At 37.1% G+C, this 25,520-nt stretch overlaps 1 pseudogene; it reads right to left on the minus strand.

Moving 5' to 3' along the window:
* Positions 1 to 282: 282 nt before the first annotated feature.
* On the minus strand, positions 283 to 18,417 carry LOC122739420 (annotated as a pseudogene).
* Between the last annotated feature and the right edge of the window lie 7,103 nt (positions 18,418 to 25,520).

Consider the following 25,520-nt stretch of genomic DNA (forward strand, 5'->3'; position numbering starts at 1 on the left):
ACAGCTCTCTTTCTGCAATAGGTCCTTTTCTCTTTTTTTTTTCCTTTTTGGTTCCACATCTGTCTCCCCCTAATGAAACTGGTCCTCTTTGATCCCAGCTTTCCTCTCAGTACCTCAATACTCTCCAGCCTATTTTTTGAGCTCCCTCAGCTGAGGATGTTCTCAGTCATCCTTAGTTGGATCAGAAAAATGAAAGGAAAGAATGTTGGTGGAGAGACCAAAGGGGAACACCACCTAAAAAAAGGGAAAACAGAAACAGCTTCCTTAGTGTCAGGTGGGTACCTATGTTAAGCAAATGGCCAGGCTTTCCCAGATGAAGAAGTGGCTGATGTCTCTTCAGTATCCTGTATCCAGCCCAATCTGTACACTGACTACAGTGACCAGGGAGATGGACACAGTGGCAGCAAAGGATTGGTAATCAGCCAACTGAAGAGAAACAAGCCTCAAGAAGCATGCCATAGGGGATGAAGAATAGGAGTACTGAAGTGTAGATGCCTTGGGTTTTGCAGATTAAAACTTCCCCTTGTTAAAGAGAAGGTTGAGCAGACCTGGTTCATAGAGTTTTGATTACTCCATGCTCTGCTGTTCAAGTACATCCTGATTGAAGAGCCCCATATATGATATTATAAAGCATGATGAAATATTAATCATAGACAGTCTGACGTAAGAAGCTCCAGACGAAACCAAACCAGAAGTAGAACATGGTGAAAGCAAAATTCTTATAGAAGACATAACAAAGAAACTTGCACATGCAAAGGTGGGACCAAGGCCCATGCAACAGCAGAAGGCACTGCAGAAGAAACTTGAACTGAGAGGAGTAATATGAGACCAGCACTGCCTGTATCCCTTACTGTCCACTGATCCCCACTCCAGTGTGGACAGTCTTGATCATGCTGAAGTCATTGGCACCATCCCAAGTGTCAAAGGTCACAGCCTTCGTGTACTTCACCCAGTTCCAGTACTTGGGCTTTCTGCAAGCAGGTCATCCAGAATCAAATGACAGCTTTGCAAGCACAGGCTGTGTTAGCAACTCCAGTTCCATATCTGCTTCCAGGGCATGGGCCAGGCTATGACCACTGATGACAAGGGCATACTATGTAGTGATAGCCTCCAGGACAGAGGTGAGCTTGGAAGAGGAAAGTTTCTCCTGGTAAGAGAAGCCATTTCCCACTGTGTGTGATGACTCTACCATCTTCTCCTGGGCTTTCCTGAATTCCTCTTGCACCTCCAGAACAGTGTGTCCAGTGACATTAAACATAACAGTCATATCATCTGTCAATATCTTGCAGGAGTAGCCAATATTTACTGCAGTCTTTTGCTTATCTCCACTTAGCACCCACATCTTAATATTGACCAGAGTCAGAAGAGCAATCATCTGGTACCCCTTATTGTAACCTGTCCTCGATGGATTTTGAACCCAGCAGCATCATGCCATTTTCAACTTCCACATAGACATTAGCCAGACTGTCCTCCGCACTGTCATGGGCCAAGCAGACTCTGAGTCATCTTTCTGCCCATTCCTCATAGTAACATTCTTCCATATCCTTGTAGGCCAGGACCAAAGTCTGTAGCCCATCCCCTGCATATTCATTCAGGTGATCATTGATAGTATTGAGTAGTTCTTGTTTGGATGGGTGGAGTCTCTCCTCTAGGATAGTGTCAGCAGTTTTGCAATATAGTCAGGTCTTTCCTTCTGGATTCTGTACTATGACTGACTTGTGTTTGCGAATATTGTTGGTCCAGAGTGGCCAGGAGATAATGAATGGTAATTTTCATTTCTTTTTTGTTGTTGTTGTTGTTGAGGCAATTGGGGTAAAGTGACTTGTCCAGGGTCACACAGCTAGTAAGTGTTAAGTGTCTGAGGCCGAATTTGAACTCAGGTCCTCCTAACTCCAGGGCCAGTGTTCTATCCACTGCACCACCTAGGTGCCCCTGAATGGTAATTTTCTTTGGAGTGTATGAACAGAACACAAAGCCAAAGTTCCTGGCTGAAGTAACTAATATCTCATCATCAGAGGATTGAGCTTTGTAGTATAGCTTCCTTTCATTTTTTTTTCCTCAGACATGACCATGTGACACAGTGAAAGGATCCAAAAGAACTGGTGAGCATAGGGGTTCTCTACCTTCACTGCTTCCAGCAGACTTGGGTCCCAGAATAAGACTCTCCGATTGTTTTAATTCTTCACCCCTTTCATTTTTGATACTAATCATTTGGTTAGAATAAACTTTTAATATGATAAAATTAACCTATGTAAAATTAAAAGCAAACATTTTATACAATGAGGGATCATCACAAGCTCTCCCAGTAAATATGGGAAATTAATAATGAAACTTATTTAGAGAATTAATATTTGCACAAATTTTCATAATAAATCCACAGAAATCCACATTTCTATTTAATAATATCAAAATCAATAAGATAACAATAGAAAGGCAGTTCTCAATTGAAGTAACCATAAATGCTTAAAATATAAGGGAGTCAATCGATTTAATAAAATGACAATGGTCAATACTTGTACATATTCAATTAGAAAAGGCAATTCAGTTAAATAATGGGAAAACTAAATAGATAATTGTTTTACAGATTAGGAAACTGAGACAGGTTTAAGTAAGTTATCTAGGGTCACACAGCTAGTAAATGTTTGAGGGCAGATTTGAACTCTTCCTTACTTCAGGTCCTGGATTCTTTCCACTGAACCACCTACCTGCCTATAAATTTACATACAAGATATATAAAGTGAAGGTAGAACATAATCTAAGAGTAAAGCTCTAGTGTAAGGAATTAATTGTGATTTGGGGTTTCTATGACCCTATCTTTGGCTAAGATTAGAAACGCCGGTGCATGCCCGTGGACGCTGACCTCACACTGGACACCCGCACTCCTATATGGACCTGGCCAAATAGGAGTGCGCAAGAGAGGCGGAGAACCAGCTGCGCAGTCTCTCTCCCTCTCTCTCTCTGGCCAGAGTGATACCTCTCCTCCCCTGCTTTCTCCCCAAAATCCTCTCTCCTACAGGAAACAGGGCCATCCACACACATAAACCCAAGCTAATTGGCTGGCAGCCCTGATGGACAGAACTAACAGGCTGCTATACAAATGCAAGCCAGCTAGCTTCTGGACACTGAAGACCATCTGACCTGTCCTCACCAGGCTTCTCATCATGGCGGGGCTTCCCTACAGTATAATTTGGCCAGGTCCATGTAGGAGTGCGGCTGTCCAGTGTTAGGTCAGCATGCATGGCTGTGCACTGGGGTTTCTAATTTTAGCCAAAGATGGAGTCATAGAAACCCCAAATCAGAATTAATTTCTTACATTATCATTCAGAGTAGAGGGCCTGGTCTCCCAAAAGAAGGAGTTTTTTTGGGGGTGGGGCAGGGCAATGAGTGTTAAGGGACTTGCTCAAGGTCACACAGCTAGTAAGTGTCTAGGTCTGGATTTGAACTCATGTCCTTCTGAATCCAGGGCCAGTGCTTTATCCACTGTGCAACCTAGCTGCCCCAAAGAAAGAGATATTTGAGCTGATTGTTAAAGGAAGTCAGGGGACAAAGGGAAAGAAGGTGAGACAGGTGAGACAATTTATGAAAACTCATGAAATATAGTTATGGCAGATATTGTGAAAAATATACAAGTATTTTATATTTGGGGCAGCTAGGTGGCAGAATGAATAGAGTGCTAGGGTCACAAAGAGTCAGACATGACTAAAAAAGGCTGAATAACATTACCTTCAAAATCAAATTAGAAACTTTCGGGTTTTCAATTGTCTGACTTTTTATGGCACCATTTTGGTATTTTATTGGCAAAGATAACTGGAATGGTTTGCCATTTCCTTCTCTGTTTCATCTTACAAATGAATAACAGAGGCAAACAGGATTGTGTCTTGCCCAGGGTCATAGGGCAAGTGTCTAAGGCTGAATCTGAAGTCACAAAGATAAGTGTGTCTGATGCCCACTGTGCCACCCATCTGCCCTCTTGTAAGTAATAGAGGGGTGTGTGTATGTGTGTGTGTGTGTGTGTGTGTGTTTGAGAGAGAGAGACAGAGAGACAGAGAGAGACAGAGAGACGGAAAGACACAGAGACACAAAGAGAGAAACAGAGACAGAGACAGATAGAGAGAGAGAGTAAAAGAGACAGGATTCAGTGACATAATCATAATGCAATTTAGGAAAATATCTTTGGCAACTAAGTAGAGGATAGATTAGAATGGGGAAACACATAGGACAGAGACTGATCAGAAGAGAATTAATCTAGGTCTGGTAAGAAGTTATGAGGAACTACATCAGGCTCACCACTAAAAGAGTAGAGAGAAGAAATTGTGAAATGAAAAGTTAGAAAGGACAAGACTTGGCAGCAGGTTGAATGTGTGAAGAGAGTTAAAGAGTGGGATAAGTAAAAAAGAGGAATCATGATACCAAGGTTGTGATGCTGGGTGATTTAGAGGATGCCTTCAATAGTAATAGGGAAGTTTATAAGAAGTAAGGGTTTAGGGAAATATGATAATGAGTTATATTTAAGGGGAAAGATAATGGGATATTTTTGTACATATTGATTTTGAGATGCTTAAAGGATAACTACTTGGAAATATCCAAAGGACAATTGGTAACGGGAGACTAGCAGTCAGGAGAAAGATAATCATTAGGTTGGTTTATAAATCTGGGAATAATATGCAAAAAGATAATAATGGAGTCCATGAGAGTTGATAATATCATAAAGAAGATAGTGTGATGGGAGAGTACAACTGGAATATTAAGAAAAAAATCATGAAAATGTAGGTATTTGGAGGAAATGTGGGAAATACAGAATGGCTGGAAATTAATATATATTATATTGTAACAATAACAAAAAAACTGGTACTGTTATAGAAAAACATAAACAAAGAAGATTAGTGGAACAGATTAGAAAAGAAAGAATAAAAAAAAGTAAACACAGTGATTCAGTATTATACAAACATGAAAAAATAAATACCAAGCAAATAATTCTCTATTTTATTATGACTGCTTATAAAATTGGCAGTCAAGAAGAAATTAGACAAACTGACACCTCATACATATTCAATAGTACATTCAAAATTGATATAGGACCTGAATTTAGAATACAATATCACTTTTTTTTTTAAATGGAAGAGACGTGAATCAGATTCTTCTCATTACTATGAGTAGGTGGTAAATTCTGGAACAATGGGTTGGTTGGTGGTTGTCCTCCATTCTAAAAGGGGACCAAAATTAAATCACTATCTTAGAGTCTGGTTACAGTTTGGCTGATTGAGACTGATCAGACTAATACAAGTTCAGAATGCTCTACCACAACCCAGGCACAAATATGCCACATGAACATTTGGGTTGGATTATCTAAATTTGTACATCTAATATTTCTTTTCAGCTATTTCATTCTGTTTTGTTCATAGAGCACGGCACTTTCTTTGATGAGGGCATGCCATGCAGGGCATTCCTGTGTCAGTGTCTCCCATATCCCATAGTCAATGCTAAAGTTCTTCAGAGAGACCTTGAGAGTGTGCTTGTATCACTTCTTCTGACCACCGTGTGAGCACCTGTCTTGTGTGAATTCTCCATAAAACAGTCTTTTAGACAAGCATACATTTGACATTTGAACAACTTGAGTAGCCCATCAGAGTTGTCTCTCCACTAAAGTTTGAATGTTGATGACTTTACTTTGGAAAATGCCCTCCATATCCAGTACCTTATCCTCCAAGGTGATCTTCAGAATTTTCCCAAGACAATTGAAATGGAAGTGAATTAGTTTCCTGGCATGGTATAGGTATACTGTCCAGGTTTCATAAACCTACAACAATGAGGTCAATGCAATGGCTCTGAGACCTTCAGTTTGGTAATCTCCCACACATTCCTTCTGAGCCTCCCAAACATTATGCTAGCTCTAGCATTGTGTGCATCAACCTCATTTTCAATGTGTACATGCTTAGAAAGTACACTGCCAAGGTAAGTGAACTTATTCACAGAATTCAAAACTTCTCAATTTGTTGTAACCTATGATTCCACATGTCAATGGTATGGTGCTGGCTGGTGGAGTTCCTTTGTTTTCTTGGTGTTAATTGTTAGGTCAAAATTAGCACAAGCAGTAGAAAATCAATCCATACTCTACTGCACCTCAGAGGCTTCAAAGGCTGCAATGAGTGCACAGTCACAGAGTTGGTAAATGTCAGAAGCAGTATTTGAATGGTAGTATTCATGAATTCCAGAAGAGTATATTATCTAGCTATTTCATCATGTGTCTCACCAATTTTTTTTTTCTTTGAAAGAAATATTTTCAGATACAGGTTCTCAGAAACAACCAATTTTATATTAAGGGAGATTCATTTGATTTGACCAAATTTTGTAATTAATAATAAAAATGAAAGAAATGGTAATATGATATTAAACAAAAATAAATTATGGCAACATAGGATAGAATGTCTAAATACTATAATCATATTCCTATATCTGGGCAACTAATTGGTACAGTGGAAAGAGTGTTGGCCCTAGAGTCAGGATGATGTATATTTGTGAGTTCAAATCTGGATTACTAGCTGTGTGACTTTGGGCAAGTCACTTCATCTTGTTTTCCTAAGTTCTTCATCTATAAAATGAGCTCAAAAAGGAAATGGAAAGCAACTCTAGTATCTTTACCTAGGAAATCTCAAATATGGTCATAAAGAGTTGGATACCACTTGAAAACAACTAAACTGAATTAGCATATGGAGAAAATGAGATAGACTTTTGATTATTTCTTTATAGAAATCAAACACTATTAGATTCTTTGGAATTTAAAAGAAACAAAGTTAAACAGTAAAGGCAAAAAGTCTAAATAGCATGAAAATTCTGAGGGAGAACTAGGGGTGGATTGAGGCTCAAATGAAATAACAGATGCAGTGTATTTAACAAATGTTAAAATACTACATAAATACCAGTTGATAATAGTTGTAGCAGCAGCAGCTGTAGTAGCCTAGAGTCTAGAGTTACCAGGCCTCTAATATGGTGATGACCTTCATTACCTCATTCCTTGAGCTTTCTACTTCACTCCTGCTAAACCCAAGCAATATTTACAAAGAAATATAGGGATATGCTTGGAAATGTATAGCAACAAAAATATATGAATAATTTTAGGCTTAATTTAAATTAGTCACATATTTAATTTTAAAATTCAATAAAACAATAAATCAAGCCCCAATTTGTAATGATTAAGGTTTCTAAAGTAAATAGATATATATAATAGATATCTATATCTATAGATATATAGATATAGATAGATAGATAGATAGATAGATAGATAGATAGATAGATAGATAGATAGATATTCTAACTAAAATATTAACACAATTATCCCAAGCAGGTTAGGGCTTGCTCTAGCATAACTGTGGTCATAATTCAAAGTTTATATGTTGCATATAGGAGACAAGAGTCTTTTAGTGTTCCATCTTGCCTAAGCATTATTGAAGGAACAAAAAATGGGAAATCCCATAAGAGATAGCCCTGAAAAATTCCCCTCAATATTATAATGCTATATATGAAGATCATTAAAATGTCTCAGGTATTTTTGACTCCAAGGTCAGATATTTTCATGTTTCCACTCCAAAATAATTGAAATAAAAAATGTTGAAGCAAATGATAGTTAAGTGACAAAATACAAAAAACAACAACAACAAAAATCATCAGCATTTCTGTATGTTATTAACAACAAGAAAAAAAGAAACAGTTGGGAGAGATAGCAATAAAAACCCCAATTAAAATAAAAACATTCATTAAGCTAACAAGAGACACATTGGTAGTTATTTTAACAACACACAGAGATAGGACATGTAGAAATATAAATGCAAAAAAAAATGACAAAAAGAAAGATCTAAATAATTTGACAGGTATGCTTTGGTTATGGCTGAGCTACACCAATATAATAATGATGATGATACTACCTAAGATATTCTCCAAATTTACCACCAAATCAGTCAACTTATCACTAGGGTTCTTTACAAACTTGAACAAACCATAATGAATTGTTGGGAAAAGAGGAAAGGAATTTTCTGGTATACAAGTTTAGGTCAACAACTTACCTCATAGTTGAAATGATTATTTGTTATGAGGAAAATCCATCAATGTGTTTGTCAGTCTTTGATAAACATTTATTAAGCACCTACTACATCCTAGGCACTATGCCAAGTACTGAGGATGTAAAAAGATGAAAAAGACAATCACTTCCCTCAATGGACCCACAATCTAATAGGGGAGACAACAAGCAAATATGTAGAAACAAGGTATATACAGGAAAAAATGGAAAATATTTAATAACAGAAAGCACTAGAATTAACAGATGGTGGGAGAGGCTTCCTGCAAAAGACAAGATTTTTATTAGGGACTTGAAGGCAGCCAGAGAATCCAGTAGGCAGAAGGGAAGAGGGAGAGTCCTCTGGACATAAAGTAAAAACCAGCAAAAGCCTGGAGCAGGGAGAGAGTGTGATTTTTTCTAGGAACATCCAGGAAGCCAGCATCACTGAACCAAAGAGTATGTGGGGGATTATAAAATGTAGAAAGACCAAAAAAAGGTGGAAGTTGATTTTGAATGCCAGACTAGATATTGTATTTGATATTTAAGGCAATAGGGACTCAATGGAGTTGTACATGATTGTAGGCAGTAGGCAAGGAGCCAGCAGGAAGAGTTTGAAGATGAATAATAGAGTAGCTGTATTGGAAGGTGGAAATCTGTTGGAAAGTTGGGATAGAATAGGATTGCTTGTATAGATGGAGGGTTGGGCCTTAGTAGGTAATAAGGCCACCTGGGGGTGAAGATAGAGATAGTTGCTGAAGACATCTGAATGAAATGAAATAAAAAAGAGAGAAATAATTCATGGCGAATGACCTCAATTTTTTTCTGTAAAATGTGGGCAAAGTTCTTAGCTAAGAAGGAGAGAAGAGAGGAATCCATGAAAGGTTTGAGCAGCGACAAAAAGTTTTGGAAGAGCCACTGTGAAGAATAAGATAGAAATTGATAAGGGAAGTATGGAAGCAGCGAAGGCCCAATTAAACTTGTGTGACATATATTTGTAGTGGATGCTGTCTTGACCGACCTTCAGTTGCATATGTATAGGAGCAAAATCAGAGGATGGTGGGAGATATCCAAAGTTGAGGCTTGGCTAGGCATAATTGGTTATATGATTAAGGAAGATAGGAACTCAAGAAAAGATTATAAAGTAGAGTTGAACTTATTCACAAGTCAAGGTGAGAAAGAGAGAAGACAGTGGCTAATGCAGGGGAGAAGGCTTAAGAGAAAACTAAGTGGTTGAGAGATTGGAGGCCATTGTGTGGATAAGAGTAAGACTTTGTAAGGTTAGGCAGAGGGAGAGGTAGAGAGCCTAAAGATTATGGTCAGATAAAAGGGATTTTGGAATTCTTAAAAATAGAGACGATTCATTTGTGTCTGTGTGTGTGTGTTGGCAAGATAAAAGATATGATTATCTTAGTAAATGAGGTGGCATGGAGGAGTAGGTCATGGGAAGTCAGTAAAGAACTGAGTAGTTTAAATGTTTAAGGGAGAGCCAACATGTATAGTTGCCTACTATGATAATGGGAGTTGGAGAGAGGAGAAAAATTGTGAACTAGGTATTGAATTGATAAATGATATAGACAAAACCCCAAGCCTGTGGAAGCTTTCTTTCTATTCTCCTAATATCTCTTGGTTACCAAACCTACTGTCTATATGAGATGTCTCCTCATAGAAAAATGGTTCATTTCACTTTCAAATCGTATATTATTTCACGAGTATCATTTGTAATGTTTCTTAATTTCAAATTAGTTACATACTATTTATTTCCATTATTCATATTGTAAATATATTTTGCCTGATGTATAATTTTGATTTTTCCAATTTATAGTGGTCCAGAACTCACAATCTCATAGGACAAATTAAAAATATATATATGTATATATATATATATATATATATATATATATATATTTAAGATAAATGGATATTTAGGATTGCAGCTCATTTGAATAGTGAAAACACTGCACAATTTCCAAATGGGATCTAGTCTGCATTCTTTAAAAATCTAAATATGGGTTCTGATCTGTCCCCCCTAGTTTTGGGGGGAAACTGGCTAAAATCACTGAGAAATTCAGCAAGAGTTTAAGCTTTTGAGGTTTTATTAAAAGATATAAGATAGGGAAGAGAAAGATTGATAACAGATTCCTTATAGCATAGAAATCCTAGCTTTCCAAATAGGCCATGTGAAGTCCTGTCACCAAGTCAGTGTCTCAGACCAACAAAGAAAGATCCCATCCCCGCCAGCCTCAGCTTCCTATTTCCTGTCCTCCTCCCAGAAATGGGAGGTTCTTCAAGTTGACTAACTGAGAATGGTCTCCTGTTGATGTTGCCTCTGAGAACACACTCTTCTGAGGGTTGGCTTAATATAAACTAGGTGGCTAACAGGGCAGGCCAGGTGTGGCTAAAATCTAATCACCTTTAAGTGGGTACTTAGTAGTTCTTCATTCACACCCAATTCAAACAGTACTAAGTCAATCAAGTTGGACCCCTGGGCGTCTGCCAAATTTTAATATTTTACCACAAGCCCAATCTTCCTCTTCCTAAGAATTTTAGTAATAGCTACCATCATAAGATGTTAAAGTTTTTAAAAGTAAATTATACCCATTAGCTGTTAATAGATTATTCTTTTTTTTTTTTTTTTTGGTGAGGCAATGGGGATTAAGTGACTTGCCCAGGGTCACACAGCTAGTAAGTGTCAAGTGTCTGAGGCCGGATTTGAACTCAGGTCCCCCTGTCTCCAGGGCCGGTGCTCTATCCACTGTGCCACCTAGCTGCCCCCAATAGATTATTGATAATATCCATACATGAAAAGAATTTATCTAGATAAGCTAGCAAATGAGCTATTTCCTAAACATTTCTTTTATTTTTGGCATTGTGCTAAACATTGGAGATATAAATATAAGTAAATAAAACAGTTCTTGCCATGCTTACATTCTACTATATAGACAACACAAATTGACAAATGTTGAACAAAGGAGTCAGAGGGATTGTGATTGGAATCATTGCATACTTGATTTATATTTCCTTTCCAGGAGTGGTTGTGCTAATTTGACTACTGATCTCAGAGCTAGAATGGCAAAGCAGAGCAAGAAGGTTAGGGTATAAGAAGAATGAAATTAAAATTGTGAAATAAGATGGCAGATACATATATATGGATCTGGGTATGATATGATGAATGTTTATGAATAATAATTATTATACTTATTATGATTATTATTATGTGTTTACTATGTGACAGGCATTGTGCTAATTACTTTACAATTGTTATCTCATTTGATCTTCACAAAAAACCTGGAGGTAGGTGCTATTATTATTCCCATTTAACAGATGAGAAAAATGAGACAAACTGAAGTTGTTTTCCAAGTTTGTATCTCTAAGAAATTTCTGATGTCATATTTAAACTCAGGTCTTCCTAAATTCAGGTCCAGTGTTCTATACACTGTGCTACCTAATTACCCCATGTTCCAGTGTGGGAATCCTATAAGGTATCAGAGGTTCTTTTATAGAAGCTTTATTTGGGGATGGGAAGGGAATGAAACTTCATAAAGCACTTAGTATGTGTCAAGCTCTATGAAAAGCCATTTACAAATGTCATCTCATTTGCTTATCAGAACAACATTGTGATAAAGGTAGTATTATTATTCATATTTTATACTTGAGTAGAGTTGGCACAATAAAGTTTAAATGACTAGCCCAACTAGTAAGTGCTTAATTCCAGATTTTAACTCAGGTCTTCTTGACCCCAGGCAGAACTCTTTCTCTACTGAGTCAGGATTCTGGAAAGACATAAATAAAAAGCTCATAGGTTTAGAAAGAATGGAGGCTTTATAATTTGGAAAAATATGGAAGGGGGGGGTGAGAAGAGGTATATTCAGATAGATGCAACCACTGATCCACCATATAATCAAGGTGCTTTCTCACCTCATCAGAGAATTAGAAAGTAGAAGAGACTTTTTAAATATCCAGGCAAATATCAACTGAAAGTATTTAATTATATTTATTTGGTTGTGGGAAAAAAAAAACACAGTGAAATAGTAGACATGTGGCATCATGATTCATGTTGTCAATTGTGTATTAGATTATATTTATTCTAACAAGCTTTTCAGTAAGGAAAAGTATCTTCAGCAGTCAATAGTGATATTGCTCTCCAGCTACTTTGAGTATAAATTTATAAAGACTAATCTTTCATATTCATGATATGCTTGTTTGATGAGATCCTAATTCCCTTAAAATATTTGAAAATAACTTGTTCTCCATGACATTTTATCTTAATATTGTTTCAGTTATGTATTATATTTTGTTTAGATTCAATTCATTTGACTACCATAAACATTTGTTATGTACCTACTATTTATTAGGTGCTGTGTCAGAAGTACAAAGACAGAAACTAGTCCTTCCCCTCTTTCCAGGTTTTTCTGAGAGCATGCTACTCATCATTTCTTCTTTTTTTATTTGTTTTTTATTTGCCCAGAGTCACACAGCTAGTAAGTGCCAAGTGTTTTATCTCTTTTTGGATAGCAACCTAGTAGTGGTATTACTAGGTCAAAGGGTTTGCATGTTTTTATAGCCCTTTGGCCATAGTTCCAAATTGCTCTACAGAATGTTTAAATCAGTTTATACCTCTACCAACAATGCATTAATGTCTCATTTCCCCAATATCCCCTACAACATCTGTCATTTTCCTCTGCTGTCTTATTATCCAATTTAATAGGTATGAGGTAGTACCCCAGGATTGTTTTGACTTGAATCTTTCTAGTAAATGTTAAGTTAGAATTTTTTGTCAGATGGCTATAGATAGCTTTGGTTATTTCATCTGAAAACTCTCCATATGTTTTGATGGTTATCAATTGGGGAATGGCTCTTTTTTTCTTTTTTTTTCTTTTGTGAGGCAATGAGGGTTAAGTGAATTGCCCAGGGTCACATAGCTAGTAAGTGTCAAGTGTCTGAGGGCAGATTTGAACTCAGGTCCTCCTGCATCCAGGGTTTATCCACTGTGCCCCCTAGCTGCCCCTGAATAGCTCTTATTTTAATATATTTGACTCACCTCTATTTGTTTGAGAAATGGGCCTTTGTCACTCAAACTTGCTTCAAAAATTTTTCACACATAATATTGCTAACTATATTTCCCTCCATCTTATTCCCTCCCCATGCCATTTACGGTATTCTCTATTTGGTCAATTCTGCTTTTCAAGCTGTTGACTTCTTTTTCATGATTTTCTTGCATCACTCTCATTTCTCTCTTTTTATAACAGTATTTTATTATTTTCCAGTTACACATAGAGATAGTTTTCAACATTTGTTTTTATAAGATTTCTAGTTTCAAATTTTTTCTCCTTCCCACCACTCCCTCTCCCCCACCCAAGACAACAAGCAATCTGGTATAGGTTATATATATATACAATCACATTAAACTTATTTCTTCATTAGTCATGCTGTGTAATAAGAAAAAGAGCAAAAAAGAAAAACCAGGACAGCTACGTGGTGCAGTGGATAGAGCACCAGCCTTGGATTCAGGAAGACCTAAGTTCAAATCCGACCTCAGACACTTGACATTTAATAGCTGTGTAACCCTGGGCAAGTCACTTAACCCCAATTGCCTCACCAAAAAAAAAAAAAAAGAAAAACCTTAAAAATGAAAAACAAAACAAAAAATTGAAAGAGTATGGTTTAATACGTATATAGATTCCATAGTTCTTTTTCATCTGGATTTGGAGAACATTTTCCATCATGAGTCCTTTGGAACTATCCTGGACAATTGTACTGCTAAGGGTAAAGTTTATCACAGTTGAGCAACACACAATATTGTTGATACTGTGTACAATGTTCTCCTGGTTCTGCTCATCTTACTCAGCATCAATTCATGTAAGTCCTTCCAGGCTTCTCTGAAATCTGCCTGTTCATCATTTCTTACAGCACAATAGTATTCCATTTCATTCATACATCACATGCTCAGCCATTGCCCATTTGATGGGCATCCCCTCAATTTCCAATTCCTTACCGCCTCAAAAAGATCAGCTACAAATATTTTTGTACATGTGGGTCCTTTTTCCCTTTTTATGAGCTTTTCTTGGATAAAGACCTAATAGTGTTATTGCTGGGTCAGAGGGCATGCACAGCTTTATAGTTCTTTGGGCATAATTCCAAATTGCTCTTATTTCTCTTTCTATTTTTTCCTCTACCTATCTTATTTTATTTTCAAAGTCCCTTTTTTTTTTGGGTGGGGGAGGCAGGGCAATGAGGGTTAAGTGACTTGTCCAGAGCCACACAGCTAGTACGTGTCAAATGTCTGGGGCCAGACTTGAACTCAGGTACTCCTGAATCCAGGACTGGTGCTTTATCCACTGTGCCACCTAACAGTCACCTCAAAGTCCTTTTTGAGTGCTTCTATTGCCTGACACCAAATCACATTTTTCTTGGAAGCTTTGTATGTAGGAGCTTTGTCTGTTATTTTCTTCTGAGGTTGTGTTTGACCTTCCTTGTCACCATAAAAACTTTCTAAGCTCCGCATTTTTTTTCTGTTTGCTCATTTTTCCAACTTATTTATTGACTTTTAATTCTTTGTTAAAATGAGCCTGGTCAGCTAGGTAATGCAGTGCATAGAGCACCAGCCCTAGAGTCAGGAAGACCTGAGTTCAAATCTGGCCTCAGACACTTAACACTTAGTGGCTGTGTGACCCTGGGCACATCACTTAACCCCCATTGCCTCACCAAAAAAATAAAAAAATAAAATAAAATGGGCCACTGCTTCCAGGGTAGAGAGTGAACTGTCCCAAACTTCAGAGAGTTTGAGCATCTGTTCTCCATTTCTAGGAATTTGTAAGTCCTTAGTTCTTCCAAGCTGGTATGATTTAAGGAGAGGTACACTCACCACTCTCCTGACCTATGCTGTGCTCTGCAAGCAACCACAGGCCTGCTTCTCTGTCCTGGAACCTGGAACTGAGCTCTGTTTCACTGTAGTTACAACCTCTGGTGTGCTTGTGCGCCTCCCTCACCTGAGACCACCACCAAAGATTGAGACCTAGATGCGAGCACAGGCAAAGCAACACAGTCCTGTCTCAGCACCAACTAAGAGATCCCTGTAATCTCCCCTTGGCCAAATGCTCAACCACCTTGTCATCTGTGGGCTGAGTTCCAGAAGCAGGTGCTGCTACAGCTGATTCAGAGGCTCCCAAGGCCTGGTTCTCTGGGGTTAGGTCTTATTTTATTTTCAGAGTCCTTTTTGAGTGCTTCAATGGCCTGAGACCAATTCTTATTTTTCTTAGAAGCTTTGTATGTCAGAGCTTTGATTTTGTTATTTTCTGGGGCTGTATTTTGATCATCATAGAAACTTGTCACCATAGAAACATTCTAGGCTCAGCATTTTTTTTCTGTTTGCCCATTTTCACAGCCTATTTCTTGACTTTAAATCTTTGTTTCTTTGTTTTCTTTAAAATAGTTTTTTTTATTTTACATGTAGAAAGAAAACAAATTTTTAACATTGATTTTTAAAAACTTTATGTTCTAAATTTTATTCCTCCCTGCCTCCTCAACCCTCCCTAAAAAATCAAACAATTCAATGAAAGTTATACATGTGCAGTCATGCAAAACATCTTCACATTAGTCAGGTTGTAAAAGAAAATAGACAAAATAACTTTAGAAAGAGGAACTAACAAATAAAATTACACTTCAATCTGTATTCCATCAGGTATTTCTCTGTTGATTATATTTTTCATTTGTCCTTCAGATAGCATCCTGCTCATCATTTCTTTCACAGTTACTATTGTTAACTGTATAGCCCTCCATCCTATTCCCTCAACTTGATATTTACTCTATTTTCTATCCTCTTCACCCTATCTCTCCTAGAAAGTGTTTTGTTTTTTACTGGACCCTCACCCAATTTGCCCTCCCTTCCTTCACCTCTCCCCCCCTTATCCACTTCCCTTGCCACTCTCCCTCAAGGAAAAATATATCACTATACTCACTTGAGTGTTAATGGTATTCCTTCTTTGAGCCACTTCTGATGAGAGTAAGGCTCATTCATTCCCCTGTTCCTTCCCCATCTTCCCCTCCACTCAACAAGTTTTTTCTTGTTCCTTTTATGCGAGCTACTTTACCACCTTCCACCTCTCCCTTTCCCTTTCTTCCGGTGCATTCTTTGGAACCCTTAACTTTATTTTAAAGATGCCATCATGGTGGGGGCAGCTAGGTGGCACAGTGGATAGACCACTGGCCCTGGAGTCAGGAGTACCTGAGCTCAAATATGGTCTCAGACACTTAACACTTACTAGCTGTGTGACCCTGGGCAAGTTAACCCCAATTGCCTCACTAAAAAAAAAAAAAAAAGATGCCATCATGGGTCAACTAGGTGACACAGTAGCCAAAGCACCAGCCCTAGACCCAGGAGGCTGTGAGCCCAAATCCGGCCCCAGACATAAGCCAACCCACCCTGCCTGCCCAACAAAAAACAAGAATAAACAAAAAAATGCTCTACAGATATCATCCCTTCATATTCAATTCACAACAGTGCCATCTAAGTATATTCCTTTCAGCTACCCTAACACTGAGAAACTTCTTATGAGTTAGAAGTATTATCTTCCCATGTAGGAATGTAAACAGTTTAACTTTTTATTATCCCTCATGATGTCTTTTTTCTGTTTACTTTTTAAAGCTACTCTAGAGTTTTGTATCTGAAAATCAAATTTTCTACTCATTTCAGGTCTCTTCATCACAAATTCCTGAAAGTCATTTTTCATTTAAGTACCATTTTTCCCCTGAAAGATTATACACAGTTTTGCTGGGAAGGTGATTTTTGGTTGTTATCCCAATTCCTTTGCCTTCTGGAATATCATACTCTGTGCCCTCCAGTCCTTTAATGTAGAAGCAGCTAGATCCTGTGCTATCCTTACCATGGCTCCAAAATATTTGAATTATTTCTTTCAGGTTGCTTGCAATATTTTCTCTTTGAGGTGGCATCTCTTGAATTTGGCTATAGTCTTCCTGGAAGTTTTCCTTTTGGGCTCTCTTTCAGGAAGTATTCAGTGGATTCTTTAAATTTCTATTTTACCTTCTGCTTCTAGAATTTCAGGGCAATTTTCCCAGATAATTTCTTGGAAGATGATGTCTAGGCTCTTTTTTGGGTCATGGTTTTCAGGTAGTCCAATAGTTTTCAAATGATCTCTCCTGGATCTATTTTCCAGGTCAGCTGTTTTCCAAGGAGATTTTTCATATTGTCCTCTATTTTTAAAAATTAATTTGTATTTGCTTTATTTTATCTTGATTTCTCATTAAGTCATTTGCTTCTATTAGTTCTATCCTAATTCTTAAAGAATGATTTCGTTCAGAGTGTTTATGTACCTCCTTTTCCATTTGGCCAATTTGGCTTTTCAAGCTGTTGCCTTTTTTCATGACCCTCCTGCATCACTCTCATTTCTCTTTCTATTTTTTTCTCTACCTCTCTTACTTTTCCTTCTACCTCTCTTTATCTTCAATGTCCTTTTTGAGTGCTTCCATGGCCTGAGACCAATTCATATTTTTCTTGGAAACCTTGGATGTAGTAGCTTTGACTTTGTTATTATCTTCTTCTGAGGGTGTATTTTGATCTACCTTGCTAACAAAATAAGCTCCCAATGATCTGCTGCTTTCTCTACCTGCTCATCTTGACTGCCTATTCCTTGGCTTTTAACTACTTCTTATTGTATAGCACTATTTCCAGGACACATTGTCCCAAGCTACATAGGGTCCCAGGGGGTACTATTAGGCTCATTCTCATCCTGCCTGGCCTGTAGGTAAACACAGCCTGCTTTCTCTTTAACCTGGAAGTAGAAGTCTGATTGAAATTTGATTCTCTATGGTTAGTAGCTTGCTGTGCCTGTGCCCTCCCTGCACTGGGCCACTGCTGCTCAAGTCTGCTTACTGGTTCAGAATATGGGTGCTCCACCTTCACTCCAGCAGAGATCACAGCTATTCCCCCCCAACCCTCTGGCCAACTGCTAGATCCTCTCACCAGTCTCTGAGCTGAGTTTCAGAAGAAGCCGCTGAAGATCCCAAGGCTCTGGAGGTGCAGCCTGCCTGGGGCTGAATCTATGAACAGAGTCCTACTCCACTATGGCTGCAAGCTCATGTGTGCTTGTGTTCTTTCCCCACCTGGCACCACGAGCTACGACTGTGACCTGGATCAGAGTATGGGAAAAACAACAGAGTCCTGCCTCAGTTCTATCAAAGAGATCCCTATAATCCCCTTCTGATGAATCTTCAACCATCTTACAGTCTGTAGGCTGAGTTCCAGAAGCAGTTACTGATTCTGCAAGGCCTGCTCCTGGTTTTTTGGGGATGGGGTTGGGTGTGCACTGGTGCTGGGTCTGTACTGGTGCAGCCTGAGCTGGGTTGTGCTCCATTTTCACCCCTGTACAACAGAACTTTCCTGCTGACCTTCTAAGTTGTCTTTGGCTAGAACCTTATTTTAACCTGTCTTTTGGTGGGTTGTGCTGCTCTATGATTTGTCTTATGGCATTATTTGAAGGTATTTGGAAGGGTCTTGGGGGAGACCTCAGGAAAGATTGCCTTTCCTCCACCATCTTGCCTCCCTAACACTTTCTGCTTTTCAAGGTAAATTTATCTATATGTTCACATATCCCATTTCATTGTGTATTCTCCAGTATCTCTCCTCCTTCATTATCCCTACTTTCCTACTTATTTTCTATCTATGGGTTACTTCTTGCTGCCTACAAATATGCTTTTGTCTCTCCCATTCTACAACAAGTATAAATACTTTATTTGCTAATATCATAATCTAGGTTTCATCTTATATCTCTCCTCCTATTTGTGACTAAAATTCCTTGATAAAACCATATAAAATTGAGTCCTCCATATTTTTCACTTTCTCCTCAATTTGTTACAGAAAGGCTTCTGATATAATCATTCAATTAAAGTTATCTTCTCCAAAACTACCAATGATCTCTTTTTTTTATGGCTAAAACAAGTTCCATTTTTTATTTGTTATTAAGGAGCAATTTTAAACGCCATTCTGAAGAAGAAGAATGATGGGATTATAATTCCAAGTAAACTCTGTGTCTGGGTTTCAGGATTATTTTTACTTTTTTTTTTAAATTACTAAGTATTTTATTTTTTTTCCCGTTACATGTAAAGATAGTTCTCAACCTTTGTTTATACAAGCTTTACAATTTTACTTTTTTCTCCCTCCCTCCCCTCCCCCCCCAAACAGCAGGTAATCTGATATAGGTTTTATATATATATATATATATATATATATATATACACACACACACATAATAACATTAATCCTATTTCTGCATTAGTCATGTTATAAGAGAAAAAAATCAGAGCAATGATGGATAACCTCTAAATAGGAAAAAAACAACAGCATCAAAAACAAAAGAAATAGTATGGTTCATTTACCATCTATTCTCCGCAGTTCTTTTTTTTTTTCCTAGATTTGGAGATCCTCTTCCATCACAAGTTCCCTGGAACTCTTCTGTGCCATTGCATTGGTGAGAAGAATATAGTCCATCACAGTAGATCAACACTTAATGTTGATGTTACTGTGTACAATGTTCTTCTAGTTCTGCTCATCTCACTCATCATCAGCCCACGCAAGACCCTCCAGGTTTCTCTGAACTCCTCCTGCTTATTGTTTCTTATAGAACAATAATATTCCATTGTATTCATATACCACAACTTGTCCAGCCACTCCCCAATTGATGGGCACCCCCTCAACTTCCAATTCTTTGCCACCACATAAGGAGCAGCTATAAATATTTTTGTATATGTGGGTCCCTTTCCCCCTTCCATGATCTCTTTGGGAAAAAGACCCAAAAGTGGTATTGCTGGGTCAAAAGGTATGGAAAGTTTTATCGCCCTTTGGGCATCTTTCCAAATTGCTCTCCAGAATGGTTGGATCAGTTCACAGCTCCACCAACAATGGATTAGTGTTCCAATTTTCCCACAGCTTCTCCAACATTTATTATTTTCCTTTTTTGTCATTCTAGCCAATCTCATAGGTGTCAGGTGGTACCTTAGAGTTGTTTTTATTTGCATCTCTCTAATCATTAGAGATTTAGAGCATTTTTTCATATGGGAATAGATAGCTTTGGTTTCTTCATCAGAAAACTGCCTGTTCATATCCTTTGACCATTTCTCAATTGGGGAATGACTTGGGTTCTTATAAATTTGACTTAGTTCCCTATATATTTTAGAGATGAGGCCTTTATCAGAAGTACTGGCCTCAAAAATTGTTTCCCAGATTTCTGCCTCCCTTCTAATTTTGGATGCATTGCTTCTGTTTGTACAAAAATTTTTTAATTTAATGTAATCAAAATCATCCACTTTGCATTTTATAATATACTCTATCTCTTGTTTGGTCAAAAACTGTTCTCCTTTCCAATGATCTCTTAATCAATAAGCTTAATGGTCTTTACTCAATCATCAACTTTTTGTTTTTAATTATTTCTCTGCATTCTTTGATACTTTCAATCACCTTCTTTCTCTGGATATTCTCTCCTCTATAAGTTTTTGTGATATGAATTTCTGTAGTTCTCCTATCTGACCACTTCTTCTAATTCCCTTTGCCTAACTTGGCATCTATTTCATAGCCCATCTTTTATGGGTGTCTATCATCAAGACATCCTACATGCTCATCTCATTGCCTTTTGTATTATATTGTATGATGCTTTTATTAGTTAAAATGGATTCAATCACTGTCTCTATGCAGATTATTCTCAGGTCTATTTATCTATACCTGTAAAGAATTAATTGTTATTTGAGGTTTTTATGCCTTGGCACGCACTGGCCTGGGGCTCCACAAACCGCACAGTGCTCCACCCTCTGGTTGTAGCTATTGCCAGGGCTCTAGCACCTCACATCATCACCACTCGCCGATGCCTACGTGGGCCTGGCAAAATTATAATGATTGGAAGCTCACTAGGTTGGCAGTTTGTGAAACCCCAGGCCAGTGCGTGCCAAAGTATAAAAACCTCAAATAACAATTAATTCTTTACATATCTAAACATTTTTTCTCTCTTCCAGGCTTGTATCATCAATTGCTTGTTGTACATCTCTTCCTAGATTCCTTATAGAAACTTTAAACCCAAAACATGTCAAAACAGAACTCATTATCTTTCCTCCCAAACCCTCCTCTCTTCTGAACTTTCCCATTACTATTAAGTGGGCTTTCATTTTTAAAGTTACCTAGACGTGTAATCTCAATGTCATCTTCTATTTCTTCTTCATTCTCACTCACCCCATATTCCAATGTTTTTCCAGGTTGTGTTATTTCTACAATATTGGAAAAGTTTGGTAGCATAGTGGATAGAGCAATGGGCTTGAAATCAGGAAGACTAATCTTCATAAGTTCAAATCTGGCCTCAGACACTTACTAGCTGTGTGACCCTGAACAAGTCTACCCTATTTGCCTCAGCCCCACATATATAAAATGGGATGGAGAAGGAAATAGCAAACCACTCTGATATCTTTGCCAAGAAAACCCAAATAGGGTCAGAAGAGTTGTACATGAAATAAGTCAACCACAACAGTAATTGTTCCTACCTTTACAACATCCTTTGTATAGATCCCCTTTCTTTCACCTGCCGTTTCAACATTGATGCAAGCCCTCATTAACTCATTCCTGATACATACATACACACACATATATATATATATATATATATATATATATATATATATATATATATATATATATATATATATATATATATATATATATATCAGTTGCTTCTGCTTGGTCTCCTTCCCTCAATATATCTCCTTAATTCACTTCACTCAGATGTCAAGCAACCTTCCTAAAATGCAAGTCTCACAATGTCACTCCCCTGCTGGATAAACTTTAATGGGTTCCTATTACTTCTAGAATTATATATGAAATGCTATGTGGCTTTTAAAATTTCATGATTTTCCAGAATCTATCTTTCTAATCTTCTTAAATTACTTTCATACACATACCATTAATACCACCTGATTCATTCCTTTTCTTGTTGCTCAAACAAAACAACTAATCTCTGAATTTTATATTTATTTGTTTGTTTATAAATGAAATGTCCACCACACCTGTGATGCTTGCCTCCCCACATCCACATTGTGGCTTCCTTAGATTCAAGAAAGTCACAGCTTAAATTGCACCTTCATTAAAAGACCTTTCCTGGTCCCCTTTATCGTACTCTGAAGTATAAGGTAGTGCCTGCCCTTTGGGATTACCTCCCATTTATATGGTTCATAAGTTATATGTATGTATTTTTTTCAAGTTCTCTCCTCCATTAGAACTTGAATTCCTTGGGGGCAGGGACTTCATTTTTGAACTTGAATATCCTCGATATTTAGTACTGTGCCTAGCACATAATAAGTACTTAATAAATGCTTGGATTTACACATAATTTGCATGGTAATCAAAAAGTTTAAAACTCAAGAAATTATAGGAAGAGAAGGCAATCATTCCTAAGGCAAGTGTAGAGATCCTACACATTTTTTACCAGATTAAAGAATAAATGCTTAAATATATCTTAAAGGCCAGTAGGTCTTACTTGTACAATTGATAACAGAGAAAATTTAGGCATGGTGATGCTTAGTTATTTTCTCAGGGTCACAGAGTTATTGAATCTAAAAGCTACATTTGAACTCAGATCTTCATGATTTCAAGTCGATTTCACTATCTATTATACTGTGCCACCTTATTCTATTCTTGGGCTTTCCTGTATATTACAAGTGTGCATTTCCCAATATTCTTCGTGAAGGAAAAAGAAGTCTGTTGTATGTGCTAAGATTAACAAGAGTCACTTTGTCCATATTTCCCATTTAAAATCAACATTATTCCATGGCAAGAAAAGAATAATTTGATGAATACTAGGAAGCTGTATTGGTTTTAAAATATTCTATAAAATTAATTCAAAGTTTTGAGTTAAATACAGGAAATAATAAATGTAAATTACTCTGTCCAAGTGGATTTATAATGCCATAAACAGTGATTGTGTGGTGTTTTTAAATAAAATTTTAGTTTTTGGTATTTGTATTAGATAGATTGATAGATGGATAATGACAATTAGACCAGGAAAGGACTATACAGCATGTACCCTGCTCCCATTTTGCAGATACTAAAATTAAACTCCAGGAAAATTAAATTATATGATAAATATCAAAAGCAAAAAGTATCAAAGCAAGGATTCAAACTCATTTCTTTTGACTCCAAATCAATTGTTCTTTCCACCATGAAATATTACTACATTTTTCAAGGAGTGGTTAATATGTGGTGGGGGTGTAGTTTTGAGTCCACAAATGAGTCATGTGCTGCCAAGTACAGAGAAGATCCTTATTATATTAGTCCAAGGGATAATGAATTTTATGGTTATAGCAACCCTTGGAGAATGGTTGGGGAGGACATAATATAGATGTATCTTCATAACATCCTTTGAGCCACATTCAGACAGATATTAGAAAAACAGAATAGCAATAGTGGATATATGACTAGAGCTGGATTCAGGAAGAAAAAGGTTAAAATTCCATCTTGAATATTTATTAGCTTTGGGCCCATAAAGAAGTCTCTTAACATATCTGAACTTCACTTTCCTCAACTATAAAATGGACATATTGATTTTAGTGTTAATAGATTTATTTAGGATTTCTTAAGGCTTTGGGTTCTAGATTTAATATTCATACAAAATAAAATAAATGTGTTTCTAATTTTAGCCACAACAACTTTTGAAAACATCTACTAACTTCTGGAACGACTGAAATCTGCATTGGTGGAAGGAGGAACCACATAAGTATTTTTCTGGCTTTTCCATGAACAAGGAACTCTAAAATTAGGGTCAAACATAGCAATAAAATACAGACCACAGTCACTGAGATTAGAGTTTCAATAATACTAGACTAAAAACAAATTCTTTAGTTTTCCATTGTTTTGAGAAATAAATTTATATATTTAACCTGGCCTTGAAGATTAATATAAAATATACTAATCTATAGTGTTGCTCACAATTATTAGAGGACCAACTCTGTGCATAGTTCCATATTGGCTACCATAGGAGAGTTTACCAGGTATGGAGATGTGATTATGTTTTCAAAGACCTTACTATCAATAGTATCGGGGCAGCTAGGTGGTGCAGTGGATAAAGCACCAGCCCTGGATTCAAGAGTACCTAAATTCAAATCCAGCCTCAGACACTTGACACTTACTAGCTGTGTGACCCTGGGCTAGTCATTTAACCCCCATTGCCCCACCAAAAAAACAAAAACAAAAACAAAAACAAAACAATAGTATCCGGATAGAAAAATATATAAAATCAAAAGTGTTTACTACTGGCTTGACAGAAACAGTTACTGGTCCAGAACACATAAGCATTTACAAAGTTGATTTAAGTTCATTTCAAGCAATAATTACCTTAGCTCATGCCTCTGGAAAAGAAAAAGACATCTTTCAATAGAAAGATTTGGGGCATAATAATTTTAGCATTAACCTCATAGAATTCTTGTGAGACCCCAATAAGATAATGCACATAAAACACTTTCCAAACTTGAAAGTGCCAAATAAATTGCAGTTGCCCTTGTCCTGGAACTATTGAAGAATAAAAATTAGATCTGTGAAGCTCAAGTCATGTGTAATTATTGAAGGAGAAGCTATTTCTAAGATTATTGATCCCTACACTTCCCAACCATTTAACTATTCAAAATCATTGCTCACAATTTATTGATTACTCTACTATTGTATTAATCAATTTTCACCTTCAAAATTATCCTTATTTTTCCTTATTTTCACCTGTGTATGTCATGTCTCTTTTAGAAAAATGGGTGGGGAAGATATCAGGTGATTTATAAGACTTCTTAATTTAATTGTTGATGATTCTATTATCTTAATTCCTTTTGTAGTCACTATCTTAACTGATCAAAACAGAAATAGTTAAGATCCAAAAACCAGACAAATTTGCACTTGTAAATCAAATATGTGTAGTTGTCCCAGTTTAATGTGACAAGAAGAGCAGGGGAATAATTGATATAGGGAAGTTCTGTTATTGGGTGTGCAAGTGGAAGGAAGTGAGAGGACATCTAGTACTATATTTCAACTGAGCTCATGTAATCAGGTGGTCATTTTTAGGCAGTTCTGACAGAATTGAACATGAACATGAATTCAACCAAGGTGTTTCTGGTTCGGACAGAACTTCAGTTTCTGAAAAGAGTGGCAGAGCCAGGTAGGATCTTATTCTCACAACCGCTAACCCATTGTGCAAACATGTGAAAACAAGGATTAAGGCAAGAATTAAATGGTGATAGATGACAGAGACATAATTCCACAAATGGATACATATATGGAAAGAGAGATCAGAGAGCTTGATGATGGCACAGTGGATCGTGTTGGATCTGAATTTAATCAACTGATAAACACTTATTAAGTATCTATTATGTCCCAAACACTGTGCTAAGAGATGCAGTAAGGAAGATCTGCCTTCAAATTTCGTCTCATATACTTACTATTTGTATC

Source organism: Dromiciops gliroides, chromosome 2, assembly GCF_019393635.1.
Source record: "Dromiciops gliroides isolate mDroGli1 chromosome 2, mDroGli1.pri, whole genome shotgun sequence".
In the NCBI taxonomy this organism is placed as follows: Eukaryota; Metazoa; Chordata; class Mammalia; order Microbiotheria; family Microbiotheriidae; genus Dromiciops; species Dromiciops gliroides.